Here is a 7,191-nt window from a genome sequence, read left to right as displayed (position 1 = left end):
TATTTGGTATTTATTCTTTTGTTTGCGGTTATAGATATACTTTTTCCTTTTTAACTTTGATTTGCTTATATACATGAAACGTACTGATTTCTGCAGGTTTGTGTTCAGCTGTAAATTCTAACTTTCCTGCTTCTTAAAAATTTCTGGGTTAATTCTCTAGAAAGGAAGTTAGAGTTCCTCAGGAAATAATCACCTGGTCTGGAAAGAATGACAAGTCGATATTTCTGTTTAGTTTTTACAGTGCCCGTTTTTCTCTTACCTGACTGCAGGTCACCACCTCTGGACCAGGGTTAAAAATAATCTTGGGTAGATGTGTCCTGTTCCCACATGTAATTAGGATACTCCTTGCGTTTTTCCATTCTGCATGAGGTTGACATTTGGGAGCATATTTGTTTGCTAGGACCGCCATAAGAAAGTGCTGCAAACTACATGACTTAACAGAAATTTATCGTCTATTCATTCTGAAGGCCAGACATCTGAAATCACGGTGTTGACAAGACCACATACTTGGACACCCAGGACAGAGCCCTTCTTTGCTTCTTCTAGATTCCAGTGTTTGCCAGCAACCCTTGGTGCCCCTTGGCCTGCAGTTGTGTTCCTCTGCTGTCTGTCTGCATTCTCCCATAGCTATCCTTGTGCCTGGGTCCTTCATCTAAGGACTAAGGGTCTACCTATTCAAGCACAACCTCATGTTAACAAACTACCGCTGCAACTAACCAATTTCCAAACAAGGTCACCGTCTGTGACTTAAGACTCCAACCTATCAATCCCATCCATAGCTAAGTGGTGGTAGATACGCTTATCATCATGGATGCACTTGGTCCTGTGACTGTTACTTTAAGGAGTATTTATTTTTATTCTTTTTTTTTTAAAGATTTTATTTACGTATTGGACAAGGAGACACACAGTAAGAGAGAGAGATTGGGAGAGGCCGAAGCAGGCTCCCTGCTGAGCAGAGAGCCCAATGCTGGGCTGAATCCCAGGACCCTGGAATCACGACCTGAGCTGAAAGCAGACACTTAACAACTGAGCTACCCAGGCACCCCAAAAAGTATTTAAAAATCAAAAATAGGTCAATAAAACAAATCAATAAAGATGTTGAATTTTATTAATGTATCATTAGCTTTCATGGAGATGACCATGTGATTGTTTTGTGCTTTTTTGTCCTATTAATATTAATTAATGACATTAACCAGTTCCTTTCTTTTCCAGTGTTACCTAGGTGTCGTTGACACATGCACTATTTAAATTTAGGGTGGACAGCACAATGACTTCTATATCATGAGATGACTGTCAAGAACATCATCACATATAGACACAAAAGAGAAAACAGAATGTGTTTTTCCTTTGTGATGAAAACTTACACGAATTACTCTCTTAGCAACTCCAAGCACATCATCGAGCTGTGTTAACTCTGGTCATCATAAGGGACGTCCCATCACTGGTACTTATTTATTGAATAGCGGGGAACCTGGAAGTTTGTACTTTGTCCCACCTTCATCCAGTTCTCCCACACCCCAGCCCCTGCCTCTGGTAACCACAAATCAGATCTCCTTCTGCATGATTTTTTTTTTTATTGCACATATAAGTGAGATTGTACAGTCCTAATTTTTTCCTATCTGACTTATTTCAGTCAGCATAATCCCCTCAAGGTCCATCCACATTATTGCAAATGGCAGGATTTCCCTTTCTTAAAATGTCTGAATATATCACATTTTCTTTACCCACTCATGTGTTGATGGACATTTAGGTTGTTTCCATGTCCTGACTACTGGGAATAATGCTGTGATGAACATGGGGTGCAGACATCTTCAGCATGAATTTCATTTCCTTTTGATATATACCCAGAAGTAGAATTGCTAGCTCATGTGACAGCTCTATTTTTAATTTTTTGAGGAACTTCCCTTTTGTTTTCCCTCATGGGTGTACTAATTTACAATTCCACCAACACTCCGCAAGATTAACCAATTTCTTAACACCGGAAAGTCTCTCTCTACTCACCCTGCCTTTTTTTTTTTTTTTTTGTCTTTTGTTGTGCTACCATATCCAGGGGTTTGTTGATGCTCAGAAGCTTTGTGTTTGTACTCCTTATATCTGGATTAAAACTGGAAGAAAAGAGCAACTTCCTTGAGTCCTGGAGCAAAGAGCTTCAGCGGGAGATGGAGCAAGGCAGAGGAGAAAGGGCTGAGAGTTAGGGAGAGGCGGAGGGAGACAGGCAGCACTCAGATTTGCAGCTCTCACTCTTCATTCTGTGGGTCCCAGGACGGAGGCTGTCCTCCCTGCAGCAACATTTGTGGGCTCCCTACTAATGGACTGAAGGCAAAATATCCTCAACTGCCTGGTTGGCCCTAGCTGCATAAGCCTAAACCACTAACCACTGTTAAATTAAAAAGAAAGACAGCAGGAGTGTTTTCCACCCTTGGAGTGCATCAGGATATAGAGTTTCCATAGGGAACAACTTTCAGTGCCCAAAGAGCAGCTCCTGTGTGCAGAGCCAATCAGTGGGGAATGTGCTGGCACCAACAATTTGTGTCTACCACCACAGCAATGCTGGAGCCCATCTTCCGCAATTCTCCTTTGGGTTCCGTGAACAGAAAACCGGACATCTTTTTGAGGTGATTCATGCAACTTCTCTTTTCAGTCCAGTCATCCCGAACATATTCTCCAGAGTTTTCTATAAAGCTCTAACAATAATTTTGATTTTAAAATAAATAAATAAATAAAGAGATGACATGACAATGCATAGTAGAATCAGAGGATGTCAAGGCAGAAGAGAGAGGTTTGGGAGACACTCCAGATGTCTACCTGTAGTCCTTAAAATGCAGTAGGGGAAACCTCCTGACCCTTGGCAGCCTTTCAGGGGGTCTGCGAGGTTCAAACTATTTTCATAATAGTATTCAGACATTTCTTTTTCACCCTCACAAGGGTGCAGTGGAATTTCAGTAGGCTCCACGATGTATGGTATTGCAACAGCCAGTATGCAGAGCAGATGTGAAAATTCACTGTTTTCCACTCAATCAGAAGTTCAGGAGATGTGCCAAATGTAAAAGAAGGTCACTCCTCTCATGAGGCATTTGTTTGTCAGGGGAAACAGTTATTTTTAAGAAAACTTAAGGTCACATGTTTTTATTATTATTTTAAAACAAATTGACAATTACAATTAGATTAACAATTACAATTGTTAAATTAACAATTACAATTAACAATTAGCATTTTCCTTCCTTTTGATTTATGACAGCATAAGTATTGATAGATGGGATCCTCCCCGGAAAACCCTCTGGGATTCTCATTTTGGGGAGTGTAAAGGGTCCTTGCCAAACACGTGAAGAACTGGGGCTTCAGCCTTTTTAACACCGAGCACACAAAGGTCTCCAACCTTGCCTGTAAAGGGAGAGCATTAGATGGGATGGTTTCCAATGTCTCTTCACTTCTGTACAGTTGCAGGCTTGCACGAGCCTTTCTTGTGACTGGGTGTCGATGAGGCGGGGGGAAAAGGAGGTGAGGAAGGCGCGGGTGCAGGAGCGGAGGGCCTGCCGGGATTGGGGCTCTGCACTGCCCGGCTCAGGGGTTCAGTGGGTACAGAGCAGGGATTTGATTTGAACAGGACTCCAGATCAGCAAGCACAGAGGAGCCCAGGAAGGGGCACGCGGGGGGTGGATCACAGCCTGGACAGGGTGTGGAGAGGGTGTGCAGGAGTTCACTAGCTGTGCCGGTGTTCAGGAGGGTGCATGGAGCCTTTGGTCCATGTTCCCAGCAAAGGATGCGCTGGTTGCTGCCGTCTCCTTGAAGGGAGCTGGGGGAAGGGGGTCGCTGGAGGGCTGCCTGGACAAGGAGTCACATCCTGTCCCATCTGGAAAAAGGGGCGCTCTCCGGGAGCTGCGTGGGAGACTTCTAGGATTCAGATTTCAGGACTGGCGGCTTTTGCAAACAAAGGACGTTTTTCTCTCGCAAAAGTCCACGATAATCCCCGTATGCCAGACGTACTCCCTCTCCTGGCCTCTCCCACCCCTGCAAGCAGCGACATTCACGTTCATTCAAAGGACATCTTCCACAGGCATCCCGTCCTCTCTCTGTGCCGGCTGTTCCCAGGCCTCCTGTGCTCTTTCCTCCCTGAGGAACCTTCTCCTTTTCCAGGCCTGTGCATGCCCCTCCGTCCCTGCTTTGCTTGGGGGTGAGGGTGGGAGAGCACCTCTGACAGCCATGAGCAGTAGAGGGCGGCAGAAAGCAGCAGGCGAAGCTGGGGGGCACTCCCACCAGCCTGGAGCTCGGAAGGCAGGTGTTGGAACTGCAGGGGCCAGGCCAGGCCTGCTGAGATTCCCCAGCTAAGATGCAGCTGCGCTCAGGTCCAAGAAAGGAGAAGTGCCCGAAGGCGGGCAGGACAAGTATTGCGACAGCACAGCCAGGCCACTTCCATTTTTTTTTTTTCCTTCCCCTACTTTATTTTTTTTTTTTTTTTTTTTTTTGTGATTTGAGAATCCCAGCTTATTAAAAAAAGGGGAAGAAGGAGGAGAAGAAATGACAAAGCAGAGTTTCAAAACGGGTATGTTTTCACTGGTTACCTGGAATAAACCTGCATTTACATGTATTCAAGGTCCCGTGCAATGATATTTTATTTCTAGGTGCCCAAAAAGACAGTGAGGGGGCTCTCTGGCAGGGTGCAGAATTTCAGGTCCTGTTTCTGAACACAGTAATCTCACTAGGGGACTCTAGCTGAGCTGGGGCGTTTTATACAATTAGGAGCTTGAGCAACGGCTGTTCTTAAGGAATAAAAGATCATTCTGACACTTGTTATAGTGGAACGACTTCACAGGACTATTATAACAGAGGTCTTGCAGGAGGGGAGAGAGATCCCTCTCAACATGAAATACAGTAGAGATAGCTGAGACAGTAGAGACAGGCCAGGACAACAGGGAGGAGGTCTGTTGCTGAAGATTCTCCAGAAACCCAGCTAACATCATTCTTACTAAAGGCCAAGGGGCAGTGGGGGGGGGCTGCTGAGCCTTTCAGGGTGGGGGTGAGAAACCTGATGGGATCTGAGGGGGTGTATGTGGGAGGACCTAGCAGAATTCTCCCTGAAGCTAGCGTGACTGTCAGAAGGCGGGATGAAGGCCAATTTTGGGGTCTCCTCAAGAACAGGCTCAAAGGAGCCTGAGTGAATTCTGGGCAAGGTGAGACTTCTGTCACTGGACAACATTACCTGAAAGGCTGTTTTTTTTTTTTTTTTTTTTTTTTTTTAATCTCCTACCATACTTAGAAATACCTTCAGTAATATTGTGCTTTGAACATGAGACTTGTAGAAATATGAAAAAAAATATTAGAATGTTGTACTGCAGGGACTACTAATGTAGGAAAGACATTAGGGTTTGAAGCCCATGGCCGAGAAAGAATTCTTGAGACATCTTTGGTGCAAAAAGGTGATTTTATTAAAGCATGGTGACAGGACCCATGAGCAGAAAGAGTTGCACTGGGGTCATGAGGTGTGGCCCATTATATTCTTTCCTACTTGGGAGGGGGTTAGGGAGAGTGTGAGTCTCTAAAGTATTTTGGAAGTAAAGTTTCCAGGACCTTGAGAAGGCTAGCTGTTGTTGGGAAAATGTCACTTAGAAGAGAAAAACTTATAGATTTATTTAATTCTAATTTTATATGACATAGGAACCTTCATGAGGGAATAAAGTTGTGAAGAAGCAGTTAAGTCTGAACATTTTTATCATAGTTTCATGAAGAGTGGAAAGTCATGGAAAGACGTAATAGGACCATAAAAAGATATAAGATAAACTGCTTGTTATTTTACCAAGAAAAATGGGTTTATTCAGGAAGAGCAGATGATTGAGGGTTTTATGACCTGCTTCAGGGAAGGTCAGAAAGGCCTTATTGCACCTGCCATTTCTTAATTCCTTCATCCTAAAATATTCCATTAAGGCAAGGCACCATATTTGGGGGCAGAGTACCCTGAGCTCCATCAGAGGATTCTTTACTGCTCTATCCAGCATGTAAGGGAGGCAAGAAAGAAACCCAGATGCCTCAGCATCCTATAGTCATGTTATCCCAAGACAGTCCACCTTCTTCTTTAGAACTTTCAGGTACTTCCTATGTGTTTTTATTGCGTTGTATCCAGGATTCTTCAGTTATGCAAAGGAGGACCTGGAATCGTGTTACTTCATTTTGGTGGAGCCACAAGACTCTACCTCAGATTTTAAAATAACCTGTTTATTAAAATATATTAAAATATAAAAATATATTAAATATATATATATATAAAAAATATATTAAAATATAAACCACTTTATTCTTTTTAGCAGCTCTGGAGCATTCCATAGTCTGGGTGTATCACATTTTATTTAAACTGTAGGAGAGCATTTATTGAAAATAACATCTGTAAACCCCATTGGGATTTCCATCACTCACATTCCTTTAGGAAAACCAACCCAAAGCAATCTACACATTCAATGCAATCCCTATCAAAATATCACCATCTTTCACAGAGTTAAAACAATCCTAAAAACAATCTTGGGGGAAAAAAAAAAGCAAGCTGGAGGCATCACAATTCCGGACTTCAAGCTGTATTAAAACACTTGTAGTGAGAAAACAAAACAAAACAAAACAAATAACAACAACAACAACAAAAACTTGTAGCGATAAACACAGTATGGTACTGGCACAAAACCAGACACATAGATCCATGGCACAGAACAGAAAACCCAGAAAAAGACCCTCAACTCTATGGTCAACTAATCTTCAACAAATCAGGAAAGAATATCCAATGGAAAAAAGACAGTTTTCTCAATAAAAGGTGCTGGGAAAATTGGACAGCTATGTATAGAAAAATGATACTTGATCATTCTCTTACACCCAAAGATAAAATCTAAATGGATGAAAAACTTCAATGTGAGACAGGAATCCATCAAAATCCTAGAGGAGAACATTCACAGCAACCTCTTCAACATTGGCTACAGTAACTTCTTTCAAGACATGTTTCCGAAGGTAAGGAAAACAAAAGCAAAAATGAACTTTTGGGACTTCATCAAGATCAAAAGCTTCTGCACCGGAAAAGAAAAGACCTCAACGTGAGACAGGAATCCATCAGAATCCTAGAGGAGAACATAGGCAGTAATCTCTTCGATATCAGCCACAGCAACTTCTTTCAAGATACGTCTCCAAAGGCAAAGGAAACAAAAGCGAAAATGAACTTTG

Source organism: Neovison vison, chromosome 1, assembly GCF_020171115.1.
Source record: "Neovison vison isolate M4711 chromosome 1, ASM_NN_V1, whole genome shotgun sequence".
In the NCBI taxonomy this organism is placed as follows: Eukaryota; Metazoa; Chordata; class Mammalia; order Carnivora; family Mustelidae; genus Neogale; species Neogale vison.
Note: the sequence above shows the minus strand (reverse complement) of the source record.